The following is a 20,734-nucleotide window of genomic DNA, read 5'->3' as shown; positions in this document are numbered from 1 at the left end:
TTTATTTTCTAATAAAAATATTAATTGATGCTTTATTAGGGTTTTGTGTATTCCTTGCACATTGTATGTTTTTTTGTTAGACTTACGTCATGCCACATTAACTGTAGGATTCCTTTCATTTGATAATGGCCTGGACTAGCCTCAACTGAACAATTTTTGTTGGGGTTGATGCTTTGGTGACTGACAATAATAGATCCTATGAACAAAGGTCCCTAAAGATTTGTGCCCAAAGTGTTTCATGAGGCATGTCTTCTGATAAACCTATAGATGTCATTTTGTCCATCTCTGATTTTAATAATGCATGTCAATGGTTAGAATGGCATACTCTTTATATTTGGGAGGGTATACCTTGAAAGCATGCTCCAAGATTGGGTTGCCAAAGCATGGACCCTTCATGGGGTCTAATTAGATGGTGTTGAAAACCTAGCCAAATAATTTTTTCTTTTTTGCTTTTCTGAGGTTAACTATGTCTGAGCTATTTTGTAACATGGCCCCTGGTATGTCAAGTCTTCTCTGTTGGTCTTTCAACCCTAGTCTTGAGACTTTACAATATTTGATGAAAAAAGGCTTTATCTCCTACTCTAGGTTGAATTTCCTTGTTGGACATTTTTGCTTGTCATTGCACAATCTTTGAGTAAAGTTGTTTGTGTCAAACTTGACCACTATTATCATTCTCAATCCCTAAAAAGGGTCAATGTTAAAATTTATTTATTTCACGACCTCCAAGAGATAGTTGATTTTAAGATAGGAGGTCTATGCCACACCCAACATGTGTTCTATCTAATTTGCACAATACTTATTTTGGTTGCCATTCTTTAGAACACAAAAATTAAGGGTTGCACTCTGGGCACTCTGCGGGCTAAGTCACCTCCTAAGGTTTCTGATTCTCAGTGTTCTCTTGAGGTTTCCAAGCCAGAGGAAAAATGGACTATGGGTGCCAGCAAGGGTAAAACCTCTTATAGTTCTAGAAATAGCCTGGCTTGTTTCAAACGCTTCTAAAAAGGGAAAGGAGGCTATTGTTGCCAATATTGTTGAGACTTTTTTGCATCAAACATTCATGTAGACATCCCAACGTACATCAATGCTTTCATCTAAATTGAAAAGCCTTTAATGTTCTTGCAGCCCATCTGGGCATCTGGAGGAAGCCGAGATCATCTCAGAATAATGACAAGATCATCTTCCTGGCTTGCAATCCGCTACTGATTTTTTTCATAATCATTTCCCTTCTCTTGAGGACAACAATGATATGCATAATGTTGATTCATGAGATTTCTATTATGAAATGTCTAAGATCTTAGTGAGCTCACCAAGAAGTATTTTGTGTGGGATTCTTGATAGAACTATCCTAGTATCAATGGTTTTTGTCTTTGAGAAGTTAAAATTGTTGGATTCATGATTTTTGGTGCATGTTGGTTTGTTTGACCTAGTGGCCTCTTTTTTACCTCAGCTCACAAATTTGTTCATGGAAGTGAAGTCACTATGCCTGGGCCACATTGGCAATCTTGCATGATTGGTCATAGGTTTAATCCTAATTAGTGGCTTGTCTGGATTATGCAATCATAAATTATTCGTTTGGGATAATTAATGTTTGTGCTCCCAACGACGCTATTGACAGATCTTCTCTCTGGTGGTAGATTACAGATTCAATGCCTCGAGCCACTTGGGTTTTGTTTGACAATTTTAATATGGTTAAAGTGGTGTCCGATAAAGAGGATGAGTAACTTTTTGTTGGACTGCTGGATAACGAGAGGCATGGTTTTACTTGCACCATAAATTGGTTCTTAATGATCCCAATTCTTTGTGCCACCAATAGCATTTTGTCTGGAACACGTGGAGCAAATTTTGGGCAGGTACTAATAGAGTTCATAAAAGGGTTGATCATGCTATGCTAATGGATCAATCTTTTTTCACCCTTTCTTCTTCTCAAGCGTTGTTGGTTTTGCCTCTCCTTGAGGCCACCTTATCAAACTAATTTCCCATCAAGCTCACTATTTTTCAGCAAGTGAGCGCAATTCAGTCCTTCAAGATAATTTTCTTAACACCTATTTTCTCAATCATAAGCCTATGGGGGCCTCATTCTATGGATCTGGAATCTGGAGTGTCATCCTACTCAATAGTCCAATTAGATATCTTGGTTGAACCATGTTATCCAATGCACTTCTCATTTCTTCTGCATCTATGATTGCCAACTTGCACTCTTCTACTGATGGTCCTATGACGCTATGACCTCAAATCTTCGTAGCGTAATAGAGGATCTCACTACTAATCACTTTTCTCATAGTTTGTAAGTTAAAGTGGTATAGCTTTTCCACTAGAAGTAGGTTGTGAATAGATATGTTTCCAAAGGAGTTTAAATCAAAGCCAAAATTTAATGGCTGAAGGTGGGACATCAAGCTTCTAAGGAATTTTTTCTTGCTGTGTGGGCTCGTCATTCCTCTCTAGACATTGAAAAATTAAGCAAGGTCAGTCAGTGCTCTTTGATCTCTCGAACATTCTTCAGACATTTGCTTGCCATTATGAGAAGTTCTTCACTATTCAGAAGGTTACCCATAAGCAAGAAAAAGCTCTCTAAGATTTCTTGTGAGTTGTTCCCAGCTAAGCTCTTCGAGATTCGGTTTTGTCTTTTGTGAGCAATTAGTTATTCTTGAGGATCTCGAAGAAGTTATTGGTTCCATGGTAGATGACAAATCACTTGGTTTCGATGGGCTTCCCTATTAATTTTATAAAGCCCTCTATCTTTGTGTCGGGTCAGATCTGCACAAGGTCTATATTGAGGCTTTTCATAACCACTCTTTATGTAAATTAATTAACAAAGGGAACATTAACTTCATACCTAAACTTGGAGATTTGAAGGAAATTTACAACTAGAAACTGATAAATTTTCTTAATGTCTCCTACAATATTATTGTGAAAGCCTTGGCTTTGAAAATTCAGAATAAGCTCCTTCAAATTGTGCACCCAAAGCATACTAGTTTTATCAAATCTTGGTACATCTTGGATAATATTATTGTTGTTTGGGAAGGTATAAAATAGGCACACTACTCTAAGAAAGTGGCCTTATTCCTTCAAATTGATTTCACCAAAGCTCATGACCATATTGAATGGCACTTTATTCTTTCTATGTTGGGTGCTCTTGGTTTTGGCCCCCATTTCATTCAATTTATTAGAATACTTTATGGTGATTTTTCTTCTTGCATTACCATTAATGGCTTTCAATCTCAACCCTTTTGGTTGTATCTATCCATTTACTAGGATACCCTCTAGCTCCTTCTTTTTATGTTTTGGCTGCCAAAGGATTTGGCTATTGTTTGGTTCATTACATTGCTTCTGGGTATTTCTAAGGGATAACCCTACCCGAGTCACCTCACTGGTTCGTTAACAACCATTTTGCAGATACATCCTTCCTCACATTAATTAAGGATGAAAATAATGTCAAAGGGTCCCTTTAATGTCTTGCCACCTTTTATTTGGCTTCTAATTCTACCATTCAATGGCATAAAACCTAGTGCTATAGGCAATCCTTCCTCTTGGATCCTTCCTAGTTTTCTCTGTAAGGATGGAAATGGATTGATCATGGGGATATTTTTCACCTTTTACTCATACTTTTTCTTTCCAAGTATCTCCTATGGTGCTTTGGAATGTAGATCTTGCTAGAATTGAGAAGAACTTGGCTTACTAGATCACCAAACTACTCTCCTTGGCTGGAAAATTCTAGGTTTGTTATAATATTATTGTTACCACTAATGTTTATTATTATTCTTGCTGGGGTCCTTCTAAAGCCTTCTACTTAAATTTGGAGAGCCTCTTGCATGATTTTACTTGGGCCTCTACTAAAGATCATAAGGGTTTTCATATATTAGCCTGGGATTTCTATTGCCTCCTTGATGAGTCTAAAGGACTTCGACTCCTCTCTACTCAATGGAAAGGTATAGCCCTTTGTGCCAAGTGGATTATTCATGCCATCTCTAGCCTTGAAGCCTACAAAATTCTTCTCAAAAATTACATTTCTTCTAGTTTTCTAGTCAATCAACCAAACTAGAAGGGGATCTATTTTTAAACCCTTCTTGCGATGAAAGAAGTTGTTCATATTGAGAGAACTTTTGTTGCCAAAAGTATCTAGCATGCTTGGCAGATGATTAAGTCTCTACTCTGGTGGGCTAGCCCTGGCTTTTGTAATGATCTTTCCTTTAATCAACATAATATCTAGTGGTCTTTTCTTATTTAGATTTCATAAATGCGACAGCCACACTCCTTGATAATTCTTTGGCAGAGCCACTACAAGTCTTTGATCTTGGGAAGACATGAAAGATCAGTTTTAGCTTTCTTAGTAGGATCATGAGAGTTTTGATGCTGCTTTATGTTCCTTGCCTCTAAGTATGTTACACAAAATTGGCATCCACTCTATGAAGCTATGGAGGAAAGTTTGTTGGTGCTATCTTGATACTACCTTTTGTAATTACAAGCTAGAAATGGGTTATCACTAGCTCTCCTTGCATATTCATATGGTGGATGCACTGAATCTTGGGTGGTATCTACAATCACCTCTCTCTATTTAGAATTAGAAATTTTTTAACATCTCGGCTACCGTTGTTGAGCCTAACTTTCCCACTTTGCATGGTGTATTATTTTCCAAGGCTTTCCTATTGCCTCTCTCCTTCAACATATGGGTTTCAAGGATCAACATTGTCCTTTCTATGGTTATCCCTGGAGTCCTTTAATCATACTTTCTAGTAGAGAGATGAGATTTTCACAATCCATGCTAAATTGATATATGCTCCTAGATTCATGCAAAAATTTCCTACACAGCTAAATCCAGAAGCATATATCAATATTTTCTAGTTCTATTGTAGTGATCAATATTTGTGGAATTGGATTCATTATTTTTTTAATACCTTCTAACTAGATTATTTCTCCTAGCATATGGCTCTTCTAGTGGATTGGCCTCATTTTCCTTTTAATTATATACAAATATGGCATTCTTTTAGGATGGAGATTCTGCTTTTCTTATGGAAAGAAATTCTATGTTATTTTCTCAATGTTCCATTTTCACTAAGGTATCAATTTTTACTATAGCATGTATTTGTAATAACGTGCTTCTTCAAATACAAGTTCTAGCAAATAAGGTGGCAATAGAGGTTTTCGACCTCTAGGAGTTTCTTTCTTATTGCTCAATAATGCCCCTTATAGTATTGCCAAGGTCCTTCCAAATGGCTCTACCTCTCATGGTCACTCTCCACTCCATGGCTGATAAAGGGGTCACATCTCTTCTACCAAGCATTCTTAGACCCCTCAATCCTAGGATTATTGTCACCACTTTGGTGGTTCTGATTTTTACTTCTCTTTCTCTCTACTACATAGAGGCTTTGCCTCTAGGTGGATCTCACAATGGTTGGGTCTAGACACTACTAGTAGGAGTGTATGGTTGACTTCTAGTGGTGGTGATGGCTAGCATGATTCTTCAAATAGTTTTCCCCATTTGGCCCTAGATATTTCACCTACTTGTGATTGCAGAGATAAAGAAGAAAGAGAAGTTGCTGATGAGGGGTGGTTGATGACATCACTCTACATACCACTAATATATGGGGCTAATCAAATGACCATGATCCTTGCCCTCCATTGTTTTTTATATCTCTTGCCACTTAAGTGGCTAGTTTTTTTTTTTGTTGTGTATATATTTATCTAGTTACTAGGCTATGCCCAAAGACATTTGATTTAGCCATCCAACTCTACCTATTTGAACTCTAAGGGGTTACATATTTCTCTCAACCCAGTGGAGCATCAACAAACCAAGCATATTAAAATCCACATGCACTTCATTTGGCAACTCATTATTTGCTTGCAGAGCAACAAGTTGTAGACATTTTCACTAAACCTTTGGCATCTCATTGCTATATTTTGTTATGAACGATGTTAGTGGTGAAGGAAGTAGTCCTTGGGGGATTTTGATGAGCCTTACTACCTTTCACTTTTTTTATTTTCATCATTTTCTATTTTCTCTCTTTTGGAAAAGAGATTTCTCCTTTACAATATTTTTCTCCTTTTCTCTGGTTGCGAGAGATTTATAGTTCTTGGTGAATTTTAGTTTTATATGGGTACCTAACATGGTAGTGTTTCCAAGACCCAAAATGCATCTCATATCATGTATTGCATTTTTATTAACTAATTGTGTCTCTTACATATTTTTGCTTAAGGTGGGGTGTTGGTGTACATGTTTATGACTTATGTTTACTTGGGTAACATCATAATACTCTACATTATCTAATAATAGTAGGTGTACATCATTTTTTGTTGATGGGAATGGTTATACCTGCTCTTTTTTGTGATTGGGATGCTTGTTCTTATCACATATTTTCTCGTCTCTCTTATTTTTCTTTATAAGAATAGGCTCTATACATTATAACATATCTCATTCACATGAATGAATCTACCATTGTTTGGTGAAATTTAATTTCTTTTTTTACTTCTTAGTGTTTAGTGAAGGTTGTTTTTTGGTTTGTGTCACAAGCTCCTTCGTGCATCAACAAATAAAAATGTAAAATCTCTCTTGTTAATTTTCCTATTTATCATACATTTAGAGTATATGCCTAACATTTAATTTCACCTTTTAATTTGTCAGACACCAATATACTATTGAACAATGAAATATTACAATACTATCATAGAGCCTCCATGAATATTCATCAAAGTCCTCTAAAGAATCTTCCATATGTTGAAGAATAATGGGTAACCAAGGAACCACTTTCCATTGCGTGCTTCACATAAACACTTTACAAGAGAGCTGAATATAAATAAAAACTATCCTCAAGGTTGTAGTAAAAAATAACCAATATTAACCACTAAAAATATTTGTTCTAATATAGATTCAATCTCACACAAAGTGGCAAAGTTATATTAGGAAAGCTATATTCTTGAAACCATGTGTGTATAAAACTATTGATCCTTACATTGAGTTTTTGGTACTAATTTACCAATGTGATGAATGTAAACGAGGCTCTCATTTAGCCAATCACTCTATAAAAATTAGAAGATATGTTTCTTGGGATGAATAAAGGAAAATCTTTTGGTCTTAATGGCTTTCGCATTGATTTTTTTTTCAGAGTTCTTAGATATTGTTAAATCTAATTTTTTGGAGGTGGTTTGGGAATCACAATGTAGCAAATAAATGCTTTGGGTATTGAATTGTAGTTTTCTTGTTCTTATTCAAAAGAAAGAATGGTCTAATCATTTGGATTAATTTCAGCTCATTTTGAGCTTTTTAATGTGGTGTATAAAATTATTGCAAAATTGATTGTAGAGAGGCTTAAGAATTGGCTTCCTTATTTGATGTCGGAAGAGTAGAGGGTCTTTATTGTAGGAAGACAAATTATGGATGGGATGGTAATTGCTACTAAATCTATTCATTCTATGGAAGTGTCTAAGGAAAAATCCATGTTCATTAAACTTGACATGGCTAAAGTATATGACAGGGTTAAGTGACAATTCTTACAAAATATTTTTCTAGCCTTTAACTTTGTAATGAATGGGTGAGTTGGACAATGAGCTATATTACCTCTTCATCTTTCTTAGTCATAATCAACAGTGAGCTTCATGATTTATTTTGTGCATCCAGAGGTATTCACCAAGGGGACCCTTTTTCTCCCTATTTGTTTTTTATTATGGATGAAGACCTAGGTAGATTAACTATGCCTTGGGTTTGCATGGCTTGATTTAGAGTTGGAAATGAGGCAATAAATTTCCATCTCATTCCCATTTATAGTTTGTGGATGAGATGAATTTACTATGGGCTGCCCAAATTCTTGAACTAGAGACTCTCGCACTAACTTTGGATATTTAATTAGCTACTTTGAGACCAAAATTCAATGAGCACAAATCTTCTATCTATTTTTTTAATACTCTTGAGCCTATTCAATAAAGAATTGTCTATATTATAAGATTTTAAATTGGATCATTACCTTTGGTTTATTTTGGTATTTCTGTGGCTAAGGGCAATTAGCTTAGTGGATACAAGTAGGAGCTATTATATAAGTTTCATAGGTAGAATAATCACTAGACTCATTGATGCCTTGTATGGTTCGAAAGGTGACTCTTTTTGTAGTTAGTGATTCAAGCTCTCCCTATTTACAGGTGTTTTGTTTGGTATCTCCTTTGTATTTTATGAATAAATTAGAGGCCCTTTCATGCTAGTTCCTTTGGAGTGGTCATTTTATTGCTTCTAAGTGAAGCTTAGTTATGTGAGAGCCTATTTGTTAGCTAAAGAAAGAAGGGGGGGTTGAACTTCATTCAGCTGTTATGAATGGTTAAATTATTGCTATGAAATTATATTGTTATTGATGTATCAGCCAAGATCATGTTTGGGCTACAATGTTTACTCATAATTATTTAGGATGGGTTGATGATTTAGATTTTCCTCATTGTTGCATGGAGGGGAAGGGATCTATAATTTGGCATACACTAAGGACTAGGGAAAGGATAATTAAGTAGGGGTTGTTTTATATCTATAATAAGGGTGCTAATGTAATTTCTTGATTTTAATCATGGGATGTTCTCTTTGTGATAGATTTATTAAAGTTGGATAAAGAAAGGTGGCTGATTATAAGACTATTCAACATTTAGAGAAAGCTCATATTTATAGATGGAAAGCTCCCTGTGAATGACCACTAGGAGGAATAGATGAAGCTTGACAAGAGTTATCTTAGGTCCCTTCTCACAAGGAGTGAAATTCTCTTGTAGAACAAGATATCTTGGTATGGCGTAAGGATCTAGTAGGTAAGGACTCAATGGCTTCAAGGTACCTAGAGATTGATAGGAAAATGTTTGAAAGAATAGGGGTTCCATGGTGGAAATAGGTGTCGAACAAATATTCTTGGATGAAATGCAATAATTTTTTTGTCATTGCTGGTTCATAAATAGATGTCTTACTTAGGATAATTTATATAAGTGTATCTTCTAGGAAACTTCTCTTTGTATGTTGTGTCATGATAGCAAAGAATGTGAACCTCATATTTTCTTTTTGTGCTCTTTCTCTTGGAAGATTTGGCATATTTGGTGGAGATTTTGGAATCAAGCCTATTGGCATTCTTCTTTATTGGTTGAGTTTTCAAATAAGTGGGGTAAGCCTATATTTAAGACCCCATGTCTACAAGTAGCCTGGGTTCTTGGGCCTACTCTTATTATTTAGCATATTTAGTTAGAACAAAATTGTCAGATTTTTTCGAATGCAAAATTGGTTGTTCAACAATTATGAGGAAAACTTATTCATACTCTTTTGGAGACTATATCAATAAAGTGTGACCTCTCTAATGTTGTGGATCCTAGTGATGCATATATTCTTAGAAGGATCATCAATTTTTTTCAATGGTATGGTGCTTCTCTCAATGTACATTGTAACCAAGCTAAGGGGCATAGATGTAGACAATTAATGAGGAAGATGAATCAGGTTAATTGATGGCCTCCTCCTCAAGGAGTTATAATGCTAAATATTGATGGTTATTCAAGGGGAAATCCTAGCTATGCTAGTGTTGGGGTCTTTGTTCATGATAGTTCTAGTGTTGCTCAATTTTTCTTTTTTATTTATAAGGGGTTTGATACAAATAATTACATGGAAGCCTTCTCCATTTTGTATGCTATGGATAGAGGTTGTGTTCTTTGTTGGAAAATTATTATTTGTGAATCTGATTCACAAGTGGTCATGAATATGTTGGATACATAATGATTGGATGATATTAATTATCATTTAGCTGAAGTTATTTGGTAGATTCTAAGATTCGGTATGTCTTTAGAGTTTGTTAGTTTTTCTCATATTCCTCGTGAGTGTAATAGAGTTGTAAACTATTTGTCCAAATAGGTTTGTAATCAAATGTAGGCTTAGAATTTTAAGTATAGGTGACATTTACCTATGAATTTTTCTCACATGTTGGAGAAATTAGTTGTGAAATATAGAAATTTGTAATTTTCTATTATATTTTTGGCTAGTTTCCTTTCTTTCTTTGTATTTCTCTTTGTCATTAATAAATTTTTACCCCTTTTGTGTAAAACAATTCCTAATACTTATTTTTATTCCAATACTCTAGGTATAAAATCATGGATTACCCTTGTGTGGCATGTAGGGTTAAGTCTCCACCCCAAGTCACTAACCTTCCTCGTGCTTTTGATACTAGCATCTTAAAGCCAAAGACAAATGGATAAAAATGAATCACTAAATAGGCATAAATATCATTGTTGTTGGTACTTAAAGTAAAGCTCATAATTTTTTTCCTAGGTACAACCTACTATTTAAAACCCTTTTTAAAAGAAGAAAGAAGCTATGTTGGTATCAACTAGACCTCCTTGTTATTAAAGGTTTGTTGGAAATCTTTTCTAAGATTTCTCCTCTCATCACAACCACTGTCCCTTGTGACTACGAAACTTGTGATGATCTCACTGTCCCTCATGACTATGAGCTCACTGTCCCTCACTATCCCTCGTGACTATGAGCTCACTGTCCCTCGTGACTATGAGCTCACTGTCCCTCGTGACTACGAAACTTGTGATGATCTTGCAACCCACCTAGGAACTTTGAGGATGGTTAGTTTGTTGTAAAGAAACATAGAAATAATAGTCCTATTATTCACATAGGCTCTCTATCATGAGATATTTTGAAGAGTCATTTTTTCTAGAAGATTCAGATTGTGATTTTATGGAAGACTCACATTCATGAATTTCTTCTCTTGGAATGTCCAAGGTCTCATTAAAATCTCTAGAAAGTATTTTGTGTGGGATACTCATTATAAGAATTGTGATTTAGATGTTTTTTTATCTTTAATAAGTAAAAATTTTAAGTTTCATGATTTATGCAACATGCCATGTTTTTTATTAGGATATAACAGGTTTTGATGAGACCCTAAAACCCAAACAACCATTAAGCTGCCAACAAGAAAAGAAATAGACTACCTAGTAGCAAACAACGGGTTTTAAAAGGACCTAAAACCTTCTAAAGTTATGGCCATCTAGAGCACAAACTCAAAGACTTCACAACCAAAATAAAAAAATTAGAATCCACAAGCAGCCAAAAACCAACAATACCTTACACATAAGACATTACAACATAGGCTAGCACAAACAGATGGTCTAAATCAACAGACACTAAACCACAAATTACAAGGAACAAGGGCTTTAACAAGAACCGATAGCTAACAAGAAGGGTTTTCCCAAGCTCCCATAACCTGTAACAGAAGCTCCTGGCCACAAAAGACCACACAACTAATACCCAACCGAAAACAAACATTGGCCAACTTGGGCCCTTGAAAACTGCTAGCAACCAACCAGATATTTGGTGAACTGGTGTTTAGTTATCCACTAATTCCAAATATGGTAATGGAGAGGTTGTTGCTTGTTTTGTACCATAGTGGAATTCCTATGTGATAGATCATATGGGTTTGATCTAACTCATCATGTGTTCTAGATCCTCATGAATGTTAACAATTATTCTTTTGTTATGTTTGATGTTTATGCATGAAATTATGTTTCAAAGAGATCTTTATATAGTGATATATAATGGATTTATTACCCTCTACCTCTTGGGGTTTGTGCATAACCACTTCAATATGGTAGTGATGGTGTATGAAAAGGATGAGAATTTGTTGGAATGCATCAATATACTGAGAGTGAGGTGAATCAGTTTATCACTAAATTTTAACTTAAAAAAGAATCATCAATGTTTTGTTAGGACCATTAAAATTAACAATAAAAGTAATGCATTAAAGAAATAAAAAGAACATAACACCAAAGTTTATATGGAAACCCTATAAGATAAAACCACGGTGAGAAAGTTACTTGGATGTACTATCCAAATCTAGCATCACAAAGAGATATGAACATTACAATCAATTATGAAGGCACCACCTTTTTGGAGACATCAACTCCCTTTTCAATACAACTTTTATGACCACCTACCAAAAGGAGATTAAAATCTCCTATTTTAAGCTTCAACTTAATACTAGAGAGGCACCAACCTTAGAATTGATTACAATAGATAAAAAACATCCCTATTTGAGATACGATTGGAGTGATATCAAAAAGGAACATTGTAATTTTTCTTTGTCATTTTGATAGCCTCTGGTCGACTTCTCTGTATTACATACCACCTTTGCATCAAAGGATATATCATGATTCACATAACCTAAACCACAAAATGATTTACTATATCACATATGACCTCTACTATATACACATACTCTCTCAGTTACCTCCAAATTGAACCCTTACACTTATTGTAACCCTCATTGAATGCTTCTCTAATTAAAATGTAAACATAACACTAATCCCAACCCTATAATAATCTATATAAAATACATTGAGAGGTAACATCTTGGTCCTATCTCTTTTTTTAACTTTGGTAATATTATTTAATCTAGTTGGAATGATGTAGAAAAAAACATAAGCTTAACCCTAAGTACATAAAATAACCTTGAATCAACCCTAAGACTAACCCTAATAATCATTGAACCTTAATTGAATCCTTAATCTATTTGAACTTTCAAAAATTACAAACAAATTAAATAATTAGAATATTATAAAGTTTAATAATCATTGCCTGCTATTACTTTTTAGATTAAAGAAGATTATTATAATTTTAAATTTAATGTTGGTTGTTCTATTTTAATGTTTTCTATTCATGTTTGAATGTATTTGAATACATGATATTTTTTTAAAGATATACACAATAAATATCTTTAGCCTTTCATCAAATTACAATTACATGGGAAATATAGTTAGATTTAAACCAGCTTAATACATTCTTATGAATTTTTTTGGATTCGATTGTGTGTATTTTTTTCCATCTCTAAACTTAAAAAAAGAAAAAAGTTTTTCGAATCACACGGATGAAAAGAATTCCAAAGACATGAAAGATGTTGAGTTGCAGATTTGAGATAGAATATAAAGAGATGTGGGGTAGAGAAGGGCACGAGGATCAAGGAAAAAGAAAAAGCAAAAAGACCACCTAAAGATTGGATGACAAAAAACCCCTAGGAATAACCACCCAAAGAAAAAATAAAAAGGAAACCCTAGGAACACAAACAAACCTATTAAAAACAAAAAAGAAAATCAATTGTCTAAAAGCAATTTTTGGCCCCATGAGTAATTCTACCCCTTAAACTTATTAATGATTTCCACATTCAGGCCTTTACTTTTCTATAAAAACCTTTTTTTTTTTTTATGAAAAGATTTGCAATAGTAATTAATGCATGCTCTTATTATTTTCGAAGATTCACCAATATTTTCTACCAAAAAAAAATTGATTTAAAATAATTCGCCAATAAAATTAATATTTTTCTTTAAAAAAGGAAAGATTTGCCAATTAAAATAATTATTATTTTTTAAAAATTAAATATTTGCCAAGATTTTATACAATTTTTTTGAGAAGGAGTTTCTTAAAGTTATCAGTGATACATATATAGATATATACATATACATAAAGACATATACATATACAAATAGACACACACATATGTATACATATATATACACATGTATATGTATATATATGTATACATATATATATTTAAATATATACATATATGCAAATAAACCAAAAGAGGAAGCGGGAGACACTCAAAGAAAAAAGATTAAAGAAAGAGGGAGAGAAGTCAAGACGAGGGCGGCGGGGATGATACGGGAAGACATAAAGCAGTGGGTGCCACGAGATACTAAGGTTTAACCCATCATCTCGATTAAGATGGTTAGAGTGATGAATAATAGCTTAATACATTCAAAGCCACACTTGGAAACCAAAGAATGGAAGCTAAAGAGTGTCGTCAATGACAGCTATTGGAGTAAACATAATACTCAACGTATCATAACGAAATGGCAATTTCTTATTCAAGAAACTAATCCGATGCCCTTTGGGCATTGGGCATTTACATTAAATGAGTATTGTTTAATTGCAAATTGCTAACTCCTCATACAATATTTAGTCATTATTTTCTTGGATGTGTTCAAAAGTTCTAGGATTATTACCCTAATTAAAAAATTATAGCGTACGCAGTCACATTCTAAGCCAAGACGCGTCCGTACAACTCAGCAGAATCGAGATTCTGGCTGCAAATTAACTTATAAATTTTCTCTTGAGGTTGATATCAATCTGCAAACAGGTTAAGATAATCATGATCTATGTCTTAATGCCAAAGACATGGAAAAGGAATGGCAGTTAAAATTGTCCAAGGTTACGCAAACTGTTTCTGAGACCACTTATAAATAGATTTCTAAAGTATCAAGTTTACATCACGATTAGAAACTTATCTGTTTCTCAATATGGGTTCTCGGAAGATTTTGTGTTGCTGCATTCTAGTTTTGCTTGCCATTATTTTCTCAGCAAATGCTCGTGAAATAAGTATTCATTTATTTGTCATAAATCTTGTTTTATTTTCAGTTGATTATTGAATTGTTGTTTGTTTTAGCAGTGTATGATATTTGTTATAAGGTTCTTTTCAGCGCATCAATGGAATTTTGTTTTTCCAATAATCTGTTTAGAGAGTCTCATTTCCAGAGGACACTTATACTGTGTGTTTTTCTATTTGTCTCTAGATTCGGATAACTAACTAAAAGAAATAATTTTTTGTTTATGAATTTGCAGATGGTTTTGGATATGTCACGCCACACATGGGAAGGAAATTAGTTGGACAATCACAAGGTAGACGAAGGATTTCTCCACCATCTCCTCAAGCAAATAGAGGAGATGATCCTGACTATCCCTCTGCGCAACCATGAAATTTGTTGACATTATATACAACGGTGTAAATAAATGTTAAACCCAATAATTATTACACCAAAAGAAATGTTGTATCTAAACATGTAAATGATAGAATAAGCCTGCTGACATTATACATAGTATTGGCATAACTCTAGTAATTTGATAGTGTGTTTACAAATTAAATATCAACATTGTTTGTGTGGTCAAGGTTTATTTGAAGAGAATAAGGTTTGTTCGAAGAGCTTATTAAGTTCAAAGTCGTTCATGAATTATGTTCTTGTTAAATTACATAATCCAATAAAATTGTAACCGAAAGGTGAATTTTTCACTAGATTTTATTCAGCAATTTCTATAATTTTTATTTTAAAATTAGTTTTTTTTTGTTTGTATCAATAAAGTTTCATTAGGTGAAACTGTTATATATATATATATATAGTAAGAGGCATGTCAATCGTTTTGGTTTAATTTTATAAACATCTCAACCTAATAGTGTATTATCTTTTATGAATGATGAATAGGTAGTGGTGTGATCTTATTTATAATTATATTGAAAAATTTCTATACTATAATAGCATTTGTAGTTAATATAAGTATGTTTTTGATAAAGACAAACAGGTTTTATATGGACCCGAAACCAAGAGTTTTACAGAAACTAGCCATCAAATTAACCAAACATAAACCAACAACAAAACAAGGGAACACTCCAAACCGAGCACAAAAGCAAAAAGAAACAACAGGCAACAAAAAAAAGCACAGACAAGCACTCAATTAAGTGAGTGTACTAGCTCCTTATTCTTCTAGATGTTAACCTTGTTGATTTCCTCCAAGTCCTCCATAATGAACCTGGAGGTACCCTTATTGTTTCTCCTGCTTCTGGTCCTGCAACTAGGGCCCATAGTTTTATTGCCACCCACCACAGATTCTTCACCACCCAGATCTTTCTTTTTGTTACTGTCACCAGGATAATCACTGTCAATAGGATTGGATCTGTACTCCACCATCATGGCATTGATCTTTGCCATCTCCTCCATACTATTTCTCATGGCCTCCTTGCTTATGTCTACTAGATTATTAAGGTTATTCTTGATCTCCTCCATAGACTGATCAACCTTCTCAATTCTTTGCTCATGATTGCATTTCATAATCTCCACATCATGGGAAATCTTTTGGGTCATGGTCATGAGCTTCTTCATTTTGTTAGGCTCAGGCGAATTAGTGAAGATATCAATTATCTCCTTAATCCCCTCTTTGAGGGTATCAATCTCCTTCCCCACCCACTTCCAGCAATTCTCCTGGCTTCTAGTCACTTCCATCACCAGGTTCATTGGAGTACTTTCCTTCTGTAAGCCACTATCCACATCTTTAGGCAGAGTCCCCTGCTTCTCTTTCTGGACATGAAGAGGAATGTCCAATTTGATTTCCTAGTCTAAGGTCTTATGACCATAGTCTTTAGCAACCAGCTTCTTCTTTTTGGAATAAGGCTCAGTTTGAGAGACCAGCTTCCTGGTTGATTTGTATTTACTTGCAGCCCATCTAGGAGGGTTCTTGCTACTATGCGTTTAAGGAGTGACCAGCATCTCACCCTCTTCAACCAACTTGTAATTAGGGTCAACAAGAGGTTTGGCTCTCCCACTATCCTCCATCTCCATATCCGTATCAAAGACATCTTGAACATCAGTATTAGGGATTTTTCCTTTCTCAGACTAAGGGCACAACTTCATGGGCTTTGGCATACTCCATAATGAGCACAATAAGCCCTTCATGGAGGACTGGATTATTCGGATTCTCAACATATTTTTCAAGACTATTCTCCAAAGAAGAAAAAGGATAGATTGGAATAGAAATAACTTTAACATGCCTAAAGTGATTTAATATGGTAAAATGATAAGAAAAGATACTAGCATATCGGCTATCAAGTGTAATGTACCTCATAATGAATTCAACCATATTTGCCCAGGGAGCCATTAGGTCCTTTCTATTGTAGCCACCATCCTCCATTTTATTGACTCTTGAACGTTCCTTATCTTTATCAAAAAAACTTGCCATGTCTTCCTCCCCTGTTTTTTTGTCTCTGTAAAACCTTCTGCCATTCATAGCTAAACCCGTAACCGTAGCCACTAGGGTTTCATCCACCAGAAAATCAGCACCATAAGGCCTCAAAATTCCTTTCTTCGACCCATTGACAAATGTTTCCATAAGTAGAGGAGACAGGCCATGGAGTCTTTCCAAGAAGGGAACCATCCCCCCATCAATGATTTCCTGCCACACCTCCTTATTTTTCCTCCATTTATCAAAAGTGGGCAGCTCTTGCCTATTCTTGTCCCCACCCATAATGGTTTGGGTCACCAAACAGAAGTAGGAAATGGGCCACACAAAAGAAGTCTCCAAACAAAAGCAAAACAAGGGCCACACAAGAAAACATAAAATCCAGGCACAAGGGAAGTTTCTAGATCTTGGAATAGGGAAATTGAAGGGAAACCATTTCCCCAACAACTTAATCAAATCATGATTTTTCTTCATTAATTACCACAAGTGGATGGTATCATCATACGCCAGGTCACACAAGTTTTTTTGGAAAGAGTCCCGATTGCTCCACCATTTTGTTGCCACATAATCCACCGCCATATTGGCCAATAAATCTGCCACTTTATTGCGTTCTCGAAAAAATGTGAGAGATTTTAAATTCATCCAGCTATTTAAACATATCACAACAATCTTTGATCAAGTTGGCAATAGTCCAGCTAGGATCCGAATGCCCATTCAAACAATTGATAATGTTAAGTGAGTCAAATTTCAGCTAGACCTTTCTAAAGCCTTTCCTTTTAGCCATGTGTATCCCTAAATGGGTAGCACTAGCCTCTGCAAAATGGTTGGACTGGGTGCCTAGAGGGAGCGCCATTGCAGAAACTAGTAGATCCATATGATTCCTAGCCACTCCCCCACACCCAGCCGGCCCAGGATTCCCTTTAGCCTCCCCGTCCACATTTATTTTCATCCTTCACATAGGGGGGGATGCCATAGAACATTATGCATGCACTGTTTAGTTTTTTGCATAGGAATGGAGATATTCCAACCAATTTGCCACCATTTGATAGTATCCCACTCATCCTAGAGAGTAGGGAGGGGATGGTCATTCCTTCTACTACGGCAAGAGTGAAGAAAATTCTCCTTGATGGTCGTTAATATAAATATGTTATTTTTATTAATACAATTGATTAAAAAAATTATAATAAAATATTTATAATTTTTTTAATAAAAGAATTACATTTTAGTTTCAATAATTAATTAGTGTAAAATAATTGTTTTTTTGTTATTGGTAATCTACTTAATCATGTAAAGTGAATTTTTATAAGCATAAAGTTAAATAATTTAGATTTGATGATGTGCTATGCTCTTAATCTTACAGTATACATACAGTTATGAGTATTTTTTGCATGGCTACCATGACTCTTAATTAAGTCATATTATCCTTATAATATTCGTATTTAGTTAGTTAGGTCAACCGAAGATATATATGATTATCCAAGTTGGACTAGGTGATATCAAAGGCATAAATCGGGTGTATTTAGGATGTAGCTAGTCCCATTTCATCAGTGCATTGTGAATTGTGTTCTTAGTTGAGATATTTTGACATTTGTCTCCTGAAGTGCTATTAGGTAAAACACGAGAAACCTGAACCTTTTTACAAAATAACCATTAAGGTAGAAGAGAGAGGCCTCACGGGGGGGTGAGAATATAAAAATCGTAGAGCACTGAAAGAGGACTAGAAAATAAAATAAAATAGGGCAAACTAGGAAAATAATAGCCAACATAGAAAACCATCTACTAATTACCCAAGAGATTAAGGCCTTCGCCATCCTTATTGAGAATTTCCAACTTGTCCACAAATGTTTTGAAGTGTTTTGTTACTTTCAACAATTATAAATTATTTTCAACATATTTTATATTATCTTCATCCTTTTGCAAGTTCTTTCATAAAAGTGGTAGCAAAGCATGATCTCCGCACTATATATTCAAGTCATTTTTTAACATTTTGAAGCGTATTTTAGAAATTGTGCATGTTTCACACTTTAGTGAAGTTTTTAGATCTTTGGAGGATCTTTTAAGAATATATTGAAGCTTGCTTTTATCTAAATTTCTAAAGGTTTGGAATAATTGAGCACTATATTGTAGAAATAGGGTTTCAACCCAAATATTTTGTGAGGCTTATATCTATCTAATTTGAATAAATTTCTTCCTAATTTTCAAAGGGATTTTCAGGAACTCATTGAAGAGTCTAAGTAAAAAATTAAGAAAAAATGGAGCAAAGATAGTGATTTATTGTAAAAAAAAAAATTTGGACAAATTCACCCTCAAGTATATCTATTCAATACTTGAATATTTATTTAGGCAAGTATCATTTTGGGCTTACATAATATATTTATTTCTTAAATAGTAAAACCTAATTTAAGGTCCAAGAACCCATCCAAAAAAAAACATGATCATGACACCTAAATGTAATGGTAGCAGAGTAACTAAAAACTAAATGATAAACCGCATACCTAAGAAATATGTCCCCAAAACATATGTCACATACAAATAATAGAAATGGGCAGATTGTCGATTGAGATCTTGCAACAAATGAAAAAATGTTGAATTTATAAACATAAAACTAATTTTTCCTTCTCACTGACAAGAGTGACCATGGCATTCTTGAAATTATAGTCGTGCAATGAAAGATGAGCTATCTTCTATAAAAGAACCGTCATCTAGATGACCAATAATTTATTCTACCAACTCTTGGTATCTAGTAGATGGATGAAGAAGACAACGAAATGTACTATCAACACCTCTAAGAAAACCTCTTCCATTAAGAAATAGAAATCATATCCTCAAGGAATAGGATAGAAGAGGTAGGATTGAAAGGGAGATACCACCACCTATGATTGATCCTCTCCGAAAATGATTCATTGATCACAAGAACTACCTAAGTTGAGCTACTAATAAAGAGAGATCAAGAAAATGAGAATCATCATTGAGAAAACTACACCAATGCTATTTGTTGTAATTAGCCAAAATAAAACCTCAAGATAAGGATCCAAAACTCTAATACTAACACGTTAAAAATCTCACTATATCCTCCTCGCTAGAAAGATGAACAACCTTATTCTCCCCATATAATTCCTTGGAACACATTGCTACCACCTTCCATCATACTACCTTCCTTTCTACACACTCCATGTGTAGTAACCCATACTACCAGTAACTGCCCTTTAGATAGATTTATTTTGTCTCTACAGGAGGTATATCACCTCCACCACAAGAAGAGATAATGTTAGACACACGGTCCAATTTTCTAGTGCAATCATCTAGAACTACCACTAGTTACAGAACCAAAGACATTAATCTACACTCATGTAAACACACTCTATTTTGAGATAGTCCTTTATTGGGTGGTTTTCTTTGATACCCTCCTTTCCTCTTCATGAAAATTTATTAGAAATATGAAATAGATGTATAATTTATAATTTTGTATAGGAAAGATATGCTATAAAATTGCAAATGAAAGAAAGTAATTACAAAACCGTGATTCCAAGAGACATACAAATGTAAAGATGGTAATATTATTTTACGAGATAAAAGAGTTTCTAGAAAATAATTACTATATGAATCAATTGTACCTGAATGCCAAATTATAGAAGAGCATCACAATTTATGTGATAGAATGCAAAAGAATCTATTAAAAAAGTTATTTTAAAATATACAAATATGGCAAAAAAGATAATAATCAATATTAATTTAAATGACCCAAATAACCATATTTGTAACAATCCAAAATCGAATAAGTATTATGATGCATGACTTTCTCATTTCCAACCATTAGAAAAAGGTAAAAACTATATTACATTTACTCAAAGAGAGAGAAATTTATACAATGACAAATAGTTGCCAATTGTAATGAACCGTATAACTACATAACTTCATAACTAGAAAATTTAATAATAAAATAAATTCTAAAATTTTCCC

This window comes from Cryptomeria japonica, chromosome 4, assembly GCF_030272615.1.
Source record: "Cryptomeria japonica chromosome 4, Sugi_1.0, whole genome shotgun sequence".
NCBI lineage: Eukaryota > Viridiplantae > Streptophyta > Pinopsida > Cupressales > Cupressaceae > Cryptomeria > Cryptomeria japonica.
This window is presented reverse-complemented; position numbering follows the sequence as displayed.